At 34.0% G+C, this 18952-nt stretch overlaps 1 protein-coding gene and 1 long non-coding RNA gene across 5 annotated transcripts in view; both read left to right on the top strand.

The window, feature by feature from the left end:
- The window catches only part of LOC127839356 (stimulator of interferon genes protein-like), a 155095-nt gene that overhangs the window by 53854 nt on the left and 82289 nt on the right, over window positions 1-18952 (top strand). The window lies entirely within an intron of this gene.
- LOC127839384 (uncharacterized) lies at window positions 5453-14852 on the top strand. Of its 3 annotated transcripts, XR_008030315.1 has the most exons (6): window positions 5453-5552; window positions 9126-9163; window positions 9350-9400; window positions 9568-9665; window positions 12281-12398; window positions 13861-14852. It is a non-coding gene; the product is annotated as an uncharacterized LOC127839384 (long non-coding RNA). The 3 variants fall into 3 exon arrangements; XR_008030314.1 differs by lacking the exons at window positions 12281-12398; window positions 13861-14852 and adding an exon at window positions 10287-10643; XR_008030313.1 differs by lacking the exons at window positions 12281-12398; window positions 13861-14852 and having other exon boundaries at window positions 9568-9871.

The following is an 18952-nucleotide window of genomic DNA, read 5'->3' as shown; positions in this document are numbered from 1 at the left end:
TATCAAGCAACTTAACATGATTCAGCAAGAAGCTCCAATAAACTCAAGTCAATATACATGTATATCAGGTATTATTCTAAAACATTTTATCATATCATGTGAGGCATCTGAAAATGTTAGGCATTAAAGTTCATTGTCTGCATTTGGTCATACAAGTTTTTTGCAGTTGATTGCAATTTACTGCAAAATGCCAATATCATTTCTCATAAATATTTCTGCACTGCAGTTTTAATCAATAAATTTCAAGATTTTCTCAGTGGCATGCTTACCGTAATAACTCTATGTTTTCGGACACTCTAAGTTTTCGGACACCCCTGTTTTTAGCAAAAATAATTATTTTCCGTGACTCTTAATTTTCGGACACACGAGTTTTCGTCCATAATTAATGTCTCTAAGTTTTCGGACAGTATATTTTACAGCGCTATTTTACTAAATTTCGGTCCTGTTTTCGATATCTTATGACACTTCGATCATGGGGTTCTACAACCAGATTAACATCATCAAATATGGCAGGTGCATGTCTGAGGGCAACGGACCATTACATTTGCGTTATTGGGAAAATAACCTTGTAAACCGGTATTAAACAATGGTTTCGCCCGATAGCATAAGCGTTATGACAATTACCAGGGGTAGTGTCAATTAACAGTTCAATTATCTACCGCAATGTTACGACCCCTCCTCAGTAAAATAACTTTGACAAATACTAAACGCTTCTAAGTGTGATGCACCCTATTGTATGTTTTACGAACAATGGAAGGTATTAGACAACAACTATCGGAAATGAACAAACGAAGAATTCATAGTTTGCTTTTTTTTATTGCTTTAATTACAGGTTCATACTAGTGAGTATCGGTACATCACATGCTCATTTCTGAACTTGTTGGTCAAAGTACAACCTTGTTGTAACTTTCTGTTAAATAAATTAAGCATTTAAAATTATTTAAAATGCAGTGCAAACATATATAACTGTAATTTTTACTATACGGCATGGTATTTTACAAGCGCGTTCTATTACCGGTAGTCATTGATACAATTGACGCTATTTTCGGACACTTCAATTTTCGACTCTAAGTTTTCGGACACCTGTATTTTGTGAATATTTTTCGTATCTAAGTTTTCGGACAAGATAAAAATTAATTATTTTTAAGTGTCCGAAAACATAGAGTTATTGCGGTAAGTTTCCAATATTATAAACTGTCCAATTATGAAATATGATGGGCTTAAAACACAATTATGAACTCACCTTGTATGCATGTTTAGGTTTTGCACATTTTCTTGGCAAGCTTGCTATAGTACTGCCAACTTTGTAAAATTGAAACGTTCCACTTGATGACATTTCGATGGTTGTCTCATCTAAAATAAAGAAACGAATGGTTTTAATAACTAATGTCAGAGTCATTAAAATGTTAAAACATCAATACCAGTTTACAGAAGTTTAGTCCTGCTGACGTATGGTTCCAATTTGATGATTTCCTAACAAATACGGAATTCTTAAAAACGTGAGAACACCCAACAACTTACGAAAAATGTCTTTACACTTTAGATGATAAAAGGTACCAATAGACGTGTTGCGCTTATGTTGATTAGACAGACACAGAACTAAAGTGTTACGGTAAAGAAGCGACAGAATCGGAAAGGACAGGAATCACTGGCAGTGGAAATATTTGCTTTAAAACTATTACCATTCCAGATTGCTGTTGGTATAACGAGTTTATCTTATAAGCCTTACACAGACAGAAACTGCATTAGAATTAGATTAGAATATTTATTGAGTACAGTGTACAGTACATTACATATCAATTATTTTGTCAGCCCTTAAGGTTTGTTGCGATACAGTTAAAGCTTCTGATATGATTTCATGTCGGAACCATGCTTCAGCAAATTGATGTTTAACGATATGAGGTTGATGTATATTAATTTATTATACCATGCATTTAAAGACATAACTAAAGAGGAAAAATGCCACCTTTTCTAATCGATGAAAATTCAAAACTTACCAGTGAATACTACATCACTGAAATCCTCTTTTTTTCTCAACATTTCCATAGCAAACTGCTTTCTGACCTGGACGTTCTTCACACTAATCATTTGGCAATATGCCGATTGTTTGCAGGTCCATCCAAGTTGCCTCCTAATCATCTTGACTGTCGATCGAGACATATGCACACCAAAAACATAGTTTATCTTTTCTTGCACAACCGAAGCTGACAACTCGTTGTTCTGTTTATATAAAAAATCCACAAAATCGACATGCTCTCTTTTCACTTTTTTAACCTGATTACGCGGACGACGTTCGACGTTATTCCCATTACACTTTGATAGAATTTTTCGTACACCACGGTCAGTTATAGAATAAGAATGGTGAAGTCTTAAGTGTTTAGCAATCACAACTGAGTTGCAACCAGCACTCTTTAACCGGTTACTGGAGGTTTCGCCGAAACCTCCATAATCCCTTTAACCTTCTAATTGTTGCTTCAATCTGTTTTGGAGTCCGATGAGGCATCTTGTTGACGAAATTTTCGCAATGACTGAATGTCCGGAATATTAGGATACAGTACCCAACCTTGAACGTAAGGATAACTTACACTATTAGTTAAAAACAACAACACAGACTTATACGTTTACAAAAAAATCAGTCTACCGCGCATTTGATAAAAAAAAACGCAGGTTATCTTTTTTCGCATGCGTATACGGCGTGCTGCAAATCTTTAAATAGGACATATCTGAATATAGTGCACATAAGCTTCGCTTTTTCATCCGGTTTCATCGCTACGCATGCGCAATGAAATAAGCGCAAACAATCGCATGTTGTAAATCTATAAATAGGACATCTAAATATAGTGCACATAAGCCCCGCCTTTAAATCGGTTTTCATCGCTACGCATGCGCAATGATATAAGCGCAAACAATCGCAAACAAACGCTTAAAAACGGTTTAAAACTTTGGTATTTAATTGGAGAAAAACATCACTAATAAAGAGTGTGAATGGGTCGACGTTCGTTTCTTCAAGATTGGGCAAAAAAACATTACCATGCGGGTAAGACTAATTTTCGGACATAACTCTTTTCGGATATACCGATAGACTTTCATACTGAGCTCCAATTTGAGTTTTAGGAATTATTGATTTTTCGCCACACTTGATATGTGTATGTATAAATAGCGTCGTGTGTTTTTAAATTTGTCAAATAAAGCGTGCAGAAATGTTTATGTGAGCTATTTTCTTGTTTTAATGTGAATTTTCGACCATAAAATATGCAAGTCAGGCGTCTTAAGTGTTTAATACTACCCAACATTAATCTTATTTAACAAAGAGAGCTTAATTATAATGTAATTGCTCACAATCAAACCTGACAAGCCTTAAGACAAAGTTTGTTGCATTATGTGCGGTAGAAAATGTACCATATGTTATTTAAATCAGGCAATAAGGCCGTAAAATATGCAAGTCAAGGTTATTAACTCACTGGCATTTTATATGGAAATATCCCTCAATATTCCCTTTTTTTGTTGCAAAATGAAAAAAAAGTGATTTATTTCACATTTTATTGCCCATAAATTTCATTTTGACAAACTTTTCTAAATACAGTTGTTGGTTTATGCAAGCACTGCATAAATTTTCTCACTTAAATCATCATAAAAACCCTTATCATTTTACAAAGAAATCGAAGAACTATGCAATAGGTGTCCCAAGCACTGCGTACATTTACGAAGTATTACATTTATAAAAAAAGTGGTGTGGTAGTTTGAATTTCACTAATACAGTATTTTTGGGAAGTATCTTTTAACATAAATTTACGCACTTAAATCAATATAAAACCCTTGCAAATTTACAGACTATTTATAGTTGTAAACAAAAAATTGTCTCAAGCACTGCATAAATTAATAAACTAATATATGGCAAAAGATAGCAACATTATAGTTTGAAATTCAAATATACAACACTTTTAACTAAAACATATGATCTTTCTGCATAAGTCAGGCTCTTCATAAATTTACGCGCTTAAATCAAATAAAAACCCTGGCAATTTCTCCAGTGGCAGTGCGTAAATTTACGAACTAATTTATTGCAAAAGCAGTTCGTAATTTTATTGTAAAGAGGTCAGCTAACTATCTTTCTACACAAGACAAGCTCTGCATAAATGTACGCACTTAAAATCTACATCAAAATACCTGATATTTTTACCAACTTTTCAAGCAAACAAAATTGTGCAAAGAACTCTTCTACATAAGCCAAGCTCTGCGTAAATTTACGCACTTAAATCAATATCAAACCCTGGCAATTTTACAGACTATTTGAAGTTGTAAACAAAAATTGTCCCAAGCACTGCGTAAATTTACAAACAACTTCATGGTAAAACAAAACAGTAGAGTTATACTTTGCATTTTGCAAATACAACATTTTTTAGTCCCCTACCGGTTTCACCGGAGGGGACTTATGGTTTGCGCTCCGTCTGTCAGTCCGTCTGTCAATCCGTCCGTCCATCACACTTTTCTGGATCCTGCGATAACTTTAAAAGTTCTTAATATTATTTTCATGAAACTTGGAACATGGATAGATGTCAATATTGACATTATGCACGTCATTTCATTTCGTTCCTAAGTCAAAAATTATAGTTGCTATGGCAACAAATAATCTAAAAATACTGCTGAAATGGTGGTTTTCTGGATCCTGCGATAACTTTTAAAGTTCTTTATAATTTTTTATGAAACTTGAAACATTGATAGATGGCAATATGGACATTATGCATGTCATTTCATTCTGTTCCTACATCATAAAATTCTGGTTGCTATGGCAACAAATATATATATTTTTTAAATCTGAAAATGGTGGAATTTCTGACAATGGTGGAGCCGGTAGGGGACAAATATTTCCTTACAATAGTCTTGTTCTAACTCTCTTTCTACGTAAGCCAAGCTCTGCATAAATAACAATGAAAATCTGCAAAATACTAGCAACTACAAAATACCTGATATTTTTACCAACTTTTCAAACAAACAAAATTGTTCAAAGCATAAGACAAGCTCTGCGTAACTTTACGCACTTAAATCAATATAAAACCCTGGCAATTGTACAGACTATTTGAAGTAGTAAACAAAAATTTTCCCTAGCACTGCGTAAATTTAAAAACTAATTATTTGGTAAAAAAAGTTTGGTTATGTTATACTCTGAATTTCTAAAATACAAAATTTTCTGACTATCTTCCTACATAAGTCATGTCTTGCATAAATTTATGCACTAAAATCATCTAAGAAATACCAAATAATTTTACAAACTAATCAAAGTAATAAAAATTGTCCAAGCAATGCATTTATGTACGAATGTATGGCAAAATATAGGAATATTATAGTTTGAAATTCATAAAACAACACTTTCAACTAAAAAATATGTCTGGAAAGTCTATTTCATCTTGTTCTAGTTCGAAGTGCGCAGGCTACTGTCCCCCTTCAAGAGCACCCAGGTCATACAAGCTGAACACGGTTGACCTGCACACCTAACAGTGGAAATAAGGAAACAAGTGATCACACATCCACCCACTTTCTGCCCGGAACAACAGGTTTTCCTTTGTATTATTACTGATTAAAGGTTAACATTGCAGGACTAGTTTAAACCAATTTTTTTAGCTCAGTTGCATAGAAAACCATAGTTAATTTAAAATGCTTTCAAGTCCGTTTCTTGAGACTAGGACCAGTACTTGTTGTCTATGGGGAGATCTAAAGAACGTGCCCGCATTGTGGATCGAACCTGTTACCTCCTAGCAGGGCTTTTTCTGCCTATTTTGGGAAAAGGAGTCTGACCAAATTGGGAATTTTTTATCGACAAAATTGGTCATTTTGGGAATTTTTGCGTCAATGAAACGGCTCAATTGGGAAAAAATTGTGAATTTATCATGCTTAAATAATTCAGCGGTTTAACAAATAAATTTGCTTTTTATTTGTTATTTTGTCTTCTTTATATAAACAGATGCAATATTGGGCGTGTTCAACGTTTATTCAAGTACTGCAGTTTTGTTTTTCAGTTACAGTTACACTCTGAGATAAGAACTGAACAGTCAAAACCTCATAGCAGATATTTTTGACCTAATCAAACACTGGATAGTCACACACGTTTTAAGACACTTCATTCTTGAAAAAAAAAACATTTCTTTTTTGGAAATTGGGATAATTTTTTTAATAATTTCGGTTTGGGATCAGGTCTGTTTGCTTTAGGAGTGCATCCGTTTTCTGGAGGCGTAGACAGTGCGGAAAAACCCCTGAGCCTAGTCACTGGGTGGACATTGTAACCTCAACAACTGGCGACTAAATTTTGCAGGATTACAGAGTAGTAATTTACCATATGCTATAAGTAGAATACTGACTTAGGATGGGAGAATTTGGTTGAACTAATATGGTGTAAATCCATATAACTTAAAAGCATTAATCCAAATTTTAGGTACATGTTCCTCACAATGTGTATTAATATCGTAATACTTTTATATTTTCATAATACGTTTCGTCATTAACAAAAATTGTTAAGTTCATACAATGAAATAAAACAACCTGTCTGATTGTGTTTAAATATATAGTCTCATTAATTCTAGACCTGTGCAGGTATTGATGGATGCATCTGATGTATAACAATCGTTACATGTTATACATTTTATTGAAATACTGATTTCACTGCATGAATTGATGATGTCACTCATTCAATTGACCTGTTCAAATTTTATTTTAAATAGATATAATTATATTAAACTGTGTTTGCATCAGATTGTATGTTTTGTGTAGGCATTATGTAAGCATTAGTTTGAAATAGTTGTTTAGTTTCAGATTCATCTATATTGCCCCAAAAAGGGTTTTTTCAAACTATTGTCATTGTGTCTGTCTGTCGGCAATGTTGGTTTCAGCTCTGTAACTCAGCTGTTTTCATTAATATTTCTGGTAACGGTACTAGGCCACGATCAATAACAATTAACAAAAAAATTTTAGTTGTTTAAATATTCATTTATTTTGTTTTGGGGGTGTTAGAGTTCGGGACCAAAAGAGGCGTTTTGCTGTTCAGCCTTAAAAGTCAATATGGTTACTATATTTGTATTAATTACATTTAATGTAACTTATTTAAGTTAGCTACGGGTCCCCCAGCTGCACAGATGTGAAACTGTATTATCTGCTCGATGGCAGGGGTGTCATTGGCGCCACCCAACTCTTTGTTGCCCGCATTACATGTCCATTTTATAACTGTTTTTTTTTGTTTTTTTTTCATGTAGAGGCACTTGTTTTTCAATGAATGGTACTGCTATGAGAACTTTGCTGTGCAACCCATACATACATGTACATATTGCTCTTCAAGGGCTGCCCTTACTGGCAGACCACAGCACTTCAGGTGGTACCACCTGCCACACACAGAACATTGTACCCATCGCTGTGTTCCTGATGAAACGCTGCAATTGGGCATATCACACATAGTGTCGTCTGCTTCTTTGCTGTGTTGCAGAATCCGTTCCCTGAGATAATTCCTGTATTCTTGACAGTGAACCTGCCGCATTATTTCATGGGGAACCCCAAGAGCAATGGCTTCAGCATTCTGGAAAAAAATAGCGTTCATAATAACAGTTAAAATTGACGGCTCCAATAATTGTTTTAAACAAAACTGAACATGGCTACTTTATATGGACGTTAAATTGCCACCATACTACTACTTTAAAACCTGAACACGACAGGTATAAATTCCTGTTGGTTAAGGATAGGAATCAGTCAAACCTAATTTGTATTCTACACATTACAATGTACTAACTTCAACCATCAAATGTCCAGCTTCTTGTCATTAACTGAAATGACTGTAATTGGGGCCTGTTTATTTTATTCTATTTATGTCGAAAAGGCAGCATATTTTGATATGCATGAACATACCATTAATGTGAATACTCCGCAAGAGTTGCTGTCCTTTTGCTTGTTACTCTGCATGGGACTGTATGTCCAAGGACCAAGTTGCTCCTTAACATTGGCAGCTTTGTTTCTTAGATCAAAGAATTGGCTGCAGTAAAAAACAAAACACATTAGAGTCATCACTCATACGCCAATCTATAAACAAGAGAAGGCAACTGTATCAAGGATTTTGTAAGAATTACAGCCCTTTGGCCTTTTTGAATATGCATATTATTGATAATTCTACATTAAAGGTTAAAACAACTGTTTCAAGCACTTTGTAAGAATTATGGCCCTTTTTCCACTTAGAATATGCATACTATTGAATCTATGTAAATGTTTGCATACCACCTCAAATATTTTCAATGTCCCTTGCTTTTATAGTTTGTTTCATTAACAGTATTTTTCATAATTGCTTACCTTTTTTTTTCCGAATTGTAAAACTTACTGGTAGAAAGTAATTATTGTTTTATTCTTTTATTTCCTACTCTTTTAACCAAGCTGGAAAAATTTAGTGATGAAAATATATGATGATAATTCTTATAGTTTTTTTTGGTTTTATTTTGATAAATAACAACAATTCTTACACCTATTTTTGTTTACCCCCAATCAGACTTAAGGAGAATTGCACTTACCCCCAGAGATTCAGCCACTTAAAGTTTTGGTGGTGTAATGAATCTAAGATTGACACTGTCTTTTCCTTGGGTTTTGCCACAAGAAGGATCCAGTGATTGCCATGGCTGTTGATAGGCATCAGCAGAAGCTTGTAGTTGGAGAAGTGTTCCTTCATTAAAAGACGTTACTGAATTTAACATTATGCTGCCACAACATTGTCCAGATCTCTCTTAAATGTCATTTCACAATTGTGAAATAGTCAATATGTGTAACATAGGTACATATATGCTTCTGTGTACAATAACATATTGCAGGGGCATTGATGTCTGTTGGACATAGAATTTATAATGTATCATGTATGAGAGACATGTGCTCATGATCAGATTGGATGTGTTAGTAACGGCTACTTGAAGTTATTCCAAGAAGGTATTTCTAGAGTATAGAAATGGCAATGCTCTATATACTGATGTGTGTTAACATTTAAACTTGTGCAAAATTTAGAAGCTGTTAACCGTGAATAAATCATAATCTTTCTTTTGTATTTTGTTATTTGTGTTGCCTAAACGTGCTTTGCTTACATATATTAATGATTGCTTTGTATTTTGTTTCAGTTAGCCTTCTGTGCAAGGTCATGAGGTGAAACCTGGATGTAAGAAACATTTTTATCACATGTTACGTTGGCAGTTCCTGTAATTATACTTGAACGGTTCAGAACATACGTGTACAAATATGTCCAGCAAAAGACATTTTATGACAGACTTCATTATACTACATAATTGGAATCAAATTGCTTTCAGTAAAAAAAATATTGACAATAGAATATTTAACCATTTAGGTTTCGTATCCATGACTGCACACAGCTACTGTGAGAGTCTCGACTCTCTGGGTAAGCATTATTATATATAGTGTATCAAATGATGAAGTTTTGTGTCAAATACTTGTTTATTAATGTAGGCTTAATAGAATAGTGATGAAAAAATGACAATAAAACTTGAATTATATATAAATTTATATGTAACTCCATGCTGTTTTAATACCTTTTCAAACATCCAGTGGTTCAGGGTCCCATTTTCCCACAATACTGCTGTATACGAGGGCAGGACAAACAAATGGTTACTGGTGAGATTCACTTCTGCCTTTATAAGGCCAAGGTAGGCATTGATGACCTGCGATAAAAAGTAGCTTTGTTGCACAAATGTTTCAGCAACATTTTTATGTCAATAACATACAGTTGGTATATAACTTTTATTGCTGTCCATATTTTGAATTATTTTGCTACACATGTTTCAACAATATTGTTTAAAGGCCAAACTTGCCATGATGCCTATTTGTAATTGATTTTTCTGATAAAGTTAAAATTATTTACACAATAATGTAATGAAATGATTAAAATAAATCGTAAATTTTATACTTCCAAATAAGGCAATAATTGTGTAAAAAGTGTTGTCATGCTGACATGTTTATACAATTAATTTATTTTAAATTAATGCAATTATTAAAGTTGGATGAGATTAATCTGAAAAACGCAAAATCGTAAACTAAAGATAATACTTGTCTGTTTAATACATATAATACAATATAATACATAAATGCGTGTGAATGCTTAAATTTGTTCTTATCCAGATACACATATTTTACACCAATTCACTGTTGTGAACTTACCTTGTCATCTACCCATTCTCCAGCATTTAATGATTCAATGTTGATTAGATCCATAACCTCATTGCCAAGTCTGAGCCTTTGATCATTCTTGTATGGCATCTTTCTCACAGTGGTGGTCTTCAAGTGACGCGGTCTTGGCTTAAGGGTCTCGGCTACATCCATGACTGGCAATTTGGCTTGAAAAGCCATAAGGCAGACACTGGAGAGCGACATACAAAGAGTTGTTTTGGTTTCCAGGTTGACATCAATGGTCCTGAGATGGGGTAGGATGTTGGATGAAATAGTTTCTACATCAGCCTCAAATTTACTTGCCATCTGTGGTAGTCAAACAAATAATGGGTTGTTTAACTAATCAACAAAAGTGATGCCAATTAGCTTATGTTTCTGAAACTAATATTAAATAAATTTTAATTTTTAGGAGATCAATTTTCTGAAAATGTGACCTCTATTCTACACTTAAAAGTACAACAAAGTTTATGTCATTTCTTAATATTAATCATTAATTAATTCATTAATCACTATTAAATTGAATGTATTTATGTCTTAGAAAAAAAGACAACCTTTTATCCAAATTGAATATCAATTATGACACTGGTTTTATAATAAGCCAACATGAACAAGACAATTTTCCTGTATCAAAAAAGCGTATGGTATGATAAAATATATAGTATCTCGATATATTATTGTTGTTTGTATGTTACTATGTACATATTTGTATTGTATCGTTGCTCTTCAGGTTTGCTAAAGCTAGTATTACCTCATCTATGAGCGTTTGGGAGGGTAGCTGCTAGAGCAAGCCACTCTGCAAAATAATATTGCTGAGCTGGTCAAGTTGTCCAGCTGCTGCTGTCTGGGACACGAATTCTTCCCTCTCATCTGGTTGCTTGACAGGAACCTGTGTGGTTGGTCCTTCAACTAACGGCGATGTCACAGCTTCTGCCTCAACATACTGTTTCAGCCGGTCTAAGGAAACCTTCTGCTTCAGCCTTTGACCGTCTGAAAGGAGGCAGGCTGTCTTTCCCTGTATATGATCAATTGTATAAGGGCCTGTATAGTTAGCTTGAAGGTTTCCTTTTCGGGTGGCTGTCTTTGCACGAAGGAGGAGCACTCGGTCGCCTTCTTTTAAAGCAACATATTTTTTGGTTTGCCTCATTTTGAAGTCCTTTTGCTGCTTTCTATGTGCAGTGTCTATGTTGGTGGTCACCTCATCCATTGCTCTTTTTCTTATGTGTGTTATGTTTTCTACCATCTCTTCCTCCTCTTGTGGTGTTACAGTAGGAATCTGCAATAGGCAAGAAATGGTACACATGTTTGTGTACTTGGGCATAATATTTGCTTGGACTTTTTAAGAAGATATTACACTAATTATGAATGATATTGAAATGTACAATTATTTGTTGACTCCAGTATTTGAAGAGCACACTTGCTGACCTGTATGCATGTATTTGTTTCATAAATCTTATTTAACACATGCCATTCCCTGTTTCCCATGTAATATAACCATAACATATATTTTTATCTTACACATGTGTAATATACTTTATAAGTGTTTTCATAGGCTTAGTTTTCGTTTATTGACCAATCGCATTTTGTTATGAATGACGTTGCAACATCAGATGACATCATGTAAACAACATTCGGGATTTATTATTATGTTTGCGTACTATTTATTTAATTTGCTTATTTAAAAGCATGTGATAAAAAGATCTGACAATCGTCATATTATACCATATTTTATTAAACGCGTCAAAGGCTCGCTTACTAACAAAATTCCTGAACTCGTTAATAAAATATAGTAAGATATGACAACTCATGCTAGATCCTATATGTATATCCGGCATTAACAGATCAAATGTAAAACATTGGATAAAGCTTTACAAATTGAGGTAATTAAGCTTAATGTTCATGTAATTGCGATTATCTTAATGAAGTATCTCAATTTCTCAGTATTATTTTCACACTTAGATACTACTCAATTCTGGCATTTAATTTATTGATTCATTTATTTAATGCCAAATAACATTTGTATGCCATGTATATGTAATTTAATTGTATTCTATAAATCCTCTGTTCTTAATAACAATTGTATCACATACTGCTCCAGTGAACACTGGCGGAAGCTGACTTGGGTAAACCGCCTCTCTCCCGTACAAAAGGAAGAAGGGTGTGAACTTGGTGCTGGAGTGCCGTTTGGTGCGCTGGGCAAACAGAGCTCCATCAAGGTATTCATCCCAGTTGTTTTGATTCTCATTGACCATTTTCCTCAGCACACTAAAAATATTTTTCAAATACCTGTTCACAATTCATTTAGTTATATATAATGAAAACAACATGTTTTAGGTTGAACAATTTATATTGTTTTTGCATTGGATGTTTGTGTAAATTCTTTTGATGTGTATTAGCTCGGCTGTTTTTGGAGAAAACCCGATATATTTTCATAACCAGCTCGTCGGCCATCCGCTTTATGCTAAAACCTTAACATTGGCACTAATAAAAGACTAAAATCAAAGTGCTTCCACCTACAACATTGAAACTTCATATGTAGATGCACCTTGATGAGTTCTACACGCCACACCCATTTTTGGGTCACTAGGTCAAAGGTCAAGGTCACTGATCTCTAATTTTCTTCTGACAAGCTTTCATTTATTCAAAACTGCACCCGCAGCCGAGCGTTTATCAGTACTGTACTTAATTTAATACATTAATGAATATGCAATAACTGGTTATTCAGAATAATCAACTTATTTATCAGTTTGCCAGTGAGTTGGTCACAGTTTATATGTATTTTATCATGGTCGAGTCATTTACATACTTTTTGATGGTCTGGTTTGTCTTTTCATCCAGTCCATTGGTCTGTGGATGATAGGCCGAAGTTATCCGATGCTTCACATTCCACTCTTGGCAGAGTTCCTCGTTCACCTACAGAGACAAATGTTTTTGTTTTCCAATTTTATTTAATTATGCTCATATGCAAATTATTTGCCATTCGCACATTATTTTTGTCTGTTTTTAGCTCAACTATTGAAAAAAAAGGAAGCTATTTATCTCTTTCTTGTGTTTGTGCCAGCGTCAGCATCCAAACTTAGTTAATTATTTTGGTAAGCTGATTGCACAGGAATGGCTTGATGGATGTATTTCTCTTATCCAAATTACAATTCAGGCAAAGATTACTAACTAGGTTAACTATAGTAAATTGGTTAATATATTGGTCCATTGAACACTTTATATGAAATATTTAGGCATTTTTTTAACATAGTTCCTAGGGAATGACTTGAGGAATTTCATTCAAACCAAAAATGTATTCCTTATAAAATTAAAATACTCCCTAGCTTTGATAGGCCAAGGTTGGGAAAGTGTGATTGTTATTTGACAACATAAGGAGTCATATAATAAAAAGCTTGTAAAAAGACAATCTAGTTTGCAAGGGACATAGTATTTCGTGTTCAAACTCATTGCTATGGGAGAAGGGACATTGCTGGTTTACTTATTGCAAATGGTTTTTATCTTTCCTTGTGACTTTTGATAGAAAGCTGCTGTAATAATTAATGCTTTAACTACCAAGTAAAATAATAAATGTGCACTTTACCTCATTTACAAATTCTCGGCCCTGATCAGTGAGAATGGCGTTCATAGCGCCATGAGTTGCAAACAGTTTCCTAAAACATTTGTTGACATCCTTTGCAGTTTTAGATGGAATTGGGAACGCTTCAACCCACTTGGTGAAATAATCTGTTGCGGTAAAAATGAACCTGTTGCCACTGGATGTTTCTTGGAATGGGCCCATAAGATCTACACCAACCAGCTCGAATGGGCGAGAAACCTAGAATTTAAGGAACTATTACAAATCGAACTTATCAGAAGAAAATATACTAATGGCTATGCATCGTGGACTCGCATTTTTCCTTAAAATGCAGTTTCAAAATTGATATAGAACAATGTATTTGTCAGCGTCCGATATATAGCACATTATATATTAACTGTTTGTATTTTGTACATTCATGTTACTTATTTTGTAATATGTATATTATACAATTGCTGTACATAGAATTTATAACATCCTTTTTCTCATTGAATGTATATGGTCCTGGTGTTGTTGTCTCCGTCTTCGTCCGCGTCGTGCTAAAAACTTAACAATTTGTCAAGGTTTTGAACATTAGCTCTAAAATCAAAGTGCTTCAACTGACAACTTCATATGTAGCTGCACCTTGATGAGTTCTAAATGCCACACCCAATTTTGGGTCACTAGGTCAAAGGTCAAGGTCACTGTGACTTGAAAAAAAATTCTGTCAAGCTTTCATGTATTTAAAACTGCACCCGCAGCTGAGCGTGCCCGTTATGCTATGCTCTTGTTCCTTTATTGTTAGGTTTTTATCTGTTTTTACTGTACAGAGAATATTTTACGTATTGTAATACCTTTATTTGCTGGAGTTCGGGTTTCTTGGCTGGTTTTAAGGGGTCAGACTTCTGACAAGCCTCACAGGTACTCACCTAAAATAACAGATTGTATTGTTTATTTATAATTTATTGTCTTTGTGTGTCTATATATGTATACAGTGGTCTTTAGTAAAAGATAAATATATAATCACAAGTGAAAAACCAAAATATGTAAACCAAAATTTAAAAAGCATGTGGAAATTATCAGATGCATGTCATAATAAGGCTTTATAGAGGTATAACAACAGGGAACTTTACGTTTAAACGTTTACTCAAAAGCTGTGTTTGTGACTGTTTGAAGAAATCTAAACTTACATTTTAATAAATAACCATTAATCAAGAAATTTGAAGTAAAGAAAGGATTAATTACTTTTTAACCTCTACAATTCCCAATTTTTCCCTGATTTATACTTACGTATTTCTTAATGTCCTCTGTGAGCCCTGGCCACCAATAACGCAAGTTGATCGCCTCTCTAGTCTTGTTTATGCCACTGTGGCCACCAAAGGCACTTCCATGGAACTCCTTAAGGATATTGTTTACATCTTTTTTCAAAACAACCTTTGTACCATCGATCTTTCCAGGTACAAATCTGTACAGATCACAACCTAAAACCAAATTTATGAAATACCTTGTTTTTAACATTATTACATATTTCATGTGTAAAAATCACAAATGTGTTTTCAGCATAAAAATTCCTTTGTATGTTAACTTTATGTTCAACAAAAAGCTTGGCTTAAATGAAATGGTTCAGGCATAAAAACGATAAAGACGATGGGTTAGAAAATAGTACTTCCGTCTATTTTATTTCATAAAATGTGCAAGAAATGCTTCATATGTGTTAATTATTGACTGTTGATTTTATATAACAAATATAGCTGAATTACAATGTAATGGGTCACAATCAGGTCTGAAATTGTATTTTTCTTGCATACTTCAGAAAGGCTGTAACTGTGTATCTTATGCAATAAATACATTTGTATCCCTCGTTATTGTTAGGCTGTAGAATATGCAAGTCAATATTGTGACTAATTTTCTAACTATTCATCATTATCAACAAATATTGCTTACTTATAATGTATTTTTCTATTTTTTTTTAAACAGGCACAAAAACGCTTAAAGCAATGTTTTTTGTATCCTTCAGTTAGAAAATAGTGTTTTTGTTGTTCATTTTTGTCTGTAAAATATGCAAGTCAGTATTCTTATGTGCTTCATATTCTAACTGTTCATCTTATTAAACAAATATAGGTCACTTACAATGTTATTGTTTATAAACAGGCACAAAAATGCTAAAAGCAATGTTTTTTGTATCCTTCAGTTAGAAAATAGTGTTTTTGTTGTTCATTTTTGTCTGTAAAATATGCAAGTCAGTATTCTTATGTGCTTCACTTTGGAAATGCTCATCTTATTAAACAAATATAGGTCACTTACAATGTTATTGTTTATAAACAGGAACTAAAATGCTGAAATCAATGTTTTTCGCATACTCGGGGTAAGAAATGAGTGATTTTGTTGGGGTAAAGTTCATTTTGGACCATAAAATATGCAAGTCAGTATTCTTATGTGCTTAATTTTTATGCCCCCCTTCGAAGAAGAGGGGGTTTATTGTTTTGCTCAGTCCGTCCGTATGTATGTATGTCCATATGTCCGTCCACCAGATGGTTTCTGGATGTTAACTTAAGAACGCTTAGGCCAAAGATCATGAGACTTCATAGGTACATTGATCATGACTCGCAGATGGCCCCTATTGATTTTCAGGTCACTAGGTCCAAAGATCACGGTCACGGTGAAGAGAAACCGTAAAATGGTTTTCGGATGATAAGTCAAGAACGCTTACTCCTAGGATTACAAACTTGACAGGTACATTGGTCATGACTGGCAGATGACCCCTATTGATTTTCAGATCATTAGGTCAAAGGTCAAGGTCACAGTGACTCGAAACAGTAAAATGGTTTCCTGATGATAACTGAAGAATAATTAGGCCTAGGATCATGAAACTTCATAGGTACATCGATCATGACTGGCAGATGACCCCTATTTATTTTCAGGTCACTAGGTCAAAGGTCAAGGTCAGTGACAAAAAACATATTCACACAATGGCTGCCACAACTGACAGCCCATATGGGGGGCATGCATGTTTTACAAACAGCCCTTGTTTAATTGTTCATCAACAAATATTGTTTTTATAATGTAATTATTTATGACAGGCACTCAAATTCTTAAAGCATTATGCTTTCTCAAGATTAGCTAAGCGGGGCTTAACATTAACCGAAAAACCAACTTGCCCTATCGTCAAGTACTTAGAAAATCTACTTGCCCTGAACGAAAAGCCACTTGCCCAAACATGAAATATCACTGTATCACTGTATCAACTGTAAACCTCATATTTTTTATAAACCCAAATGATACACCTCAAAACCTTTTTTCTTTTTGATCATTTAATATAATGATTACAGCAATGAAAGTCTAATTAAAGTACCTTAATTAAATGCTCTTTGTTTTTTTGCACTTTTCCGGGCGGACAACTAGATTATAAAATTACTTGCCCGCACCTAACTTTTACTTGCCAGGGACAATAGAACAACCCTGCTAAGTGATTTTTTTATATTTAAATGTGGATTTTATGCAGTAAAATATGCAATTCAATATTCTTATGTGCTTAATGGTCATCTTATTCAACAAATATAGCTTACTTTTAATGTTGTTTATAAACAGGCACTAAAATGCTAAAAGCAATGTTTAATGCATACTTTGGTCAAGAAAATATTTATTTCCTTGTTAAAAGTGTGGAATTTAGGCAGTAAAATATGCAAGTCAGTATTTTTTGTGCTTTCTTTCCTAAATGTTCATCTTATTTAACAGATATAGCTTTCTTACAATTTGATTGTTTATAAGCAATGCAGTGTGATTCTCTTGTTTAAAATTGTCATTTATAGCCTTAAAATATGCAAGTCAATATAAACAGGCACTAAAATGCTAAAAGCAATGTTTAATGCATACTTTGGTCAAGAAAATATTTATTTCCTTGTTAAAAATGTGGATTTTAGGCAGTTAAATATGCAAGTCAGTATTTTTTGTGCTTTTCTCAATGTTCATCTTATTTAACCCTTTCAGTGCTGGAACCGAATTTTGAAGGAAGAATGTGGCGTCTCATCAGGATCCAAACTGTGTTCTATTCTGATTGTATTCTTTGAAAAAAATCGAAGAAAATGCTAATTTTAGAAATTTTGCAGACGACATTTTAGCAGATGACAAATTTCCCAGCATGCAAAGGGTTAACAGATATAGCTTTCTTACAATTTGATAGTTTATAAGCAATGCAGTGTGTTTTTACTGGTAAAATTGTCATTTAGAGCCTTAAAATATGCAAGTCAATATATTTATGTGTACATTTTACAACTGTTAATCGTTTTAGACCCACATGGCTTGGATTTCATCAAATTGGACACAGTAGGCATAAAAAAAACAAGAAAGTTTTAATCATAATAATGTAACTTTTAAGAAGAACTTCTTTGCCTTGCTCCTGAAGTTGTCCCTTCGATTCTTGTCTGCCTTGGAGGAGTTCTCTTGCATACGTTCAGGGTAGGTGTTAGATTCCAGGAAGCACACAAGTTCTTGGTAATCACTAAAATCCATTATGTTGAGTTGCTTTATTCAGCTTTTGATAACAATATTGCTATTAAATGATCAATGTGCATTCAAACCATGTGTTTGGAGCATATATACTTGTTCCCTGTAACTTCGATTGGATCATTGGACTGTACTATTTTGATTGGCTCACTAAGTTATGAGCGCTATACCAATATATCCCCTAATCACCTACCGACTGGCCCCTCTCATGCCATGTTTACACAGGTCAAAAGACTCCACTTCCTGGCCCTGGTGAAACAGTCTCAACTTCATGACCCCTATATGGGAACTGTGTACAGGCATACATGCCATAATTTTTCAGACCAATTCCGGGACATTGAGTTAAATTGTCCGGGACTTTTGCCAATTTCTCGGGACATGTATAAAATGTAGAGATATTTAAAGACATATGCATTTTTGGTACGTTTTTTTTGTTTCGCATCGTTAATTGCAAAAGTTCGAATGCCTATCCGAAATACACTTGAACTATAAACGTCAAATTAAACATTACTACTTCCATTACTAGATACATGCCACGTGTTTTCAGTGTAAGCGTTCTAAACATAGATGGTGACGTCACTGCGTTATTGTTATTAAGACCGGTGTGTAACACGTAGTTGTTGATACGCCTTTACCGGTATTCATTTATAACATTTATATAATAAAAAAAATACAACAATACAGTACCGTTAGATCGTCACTCAAATCAATTCA

The sequence above is a fragment of the Dreissena polymorpha genome, chromosome 7, assembly GCF_020536995.1.
Source record: "Dreissena polymorpha isolate Duluth1 chromosome 7, UMN_Dpol_1.0, whole genome shotgun sequence".
Lineage (NCBI taxonomy): Eukaryota > Metazoa > Mollusca > Bivalvia > Myida > Dreissenidae > Dreissena > Dreissena polymorpha.
Note: the sequence above shows the minus strand (reverse complement) of the source record. Positions and strands in the feature narration are given on the sequence as shown.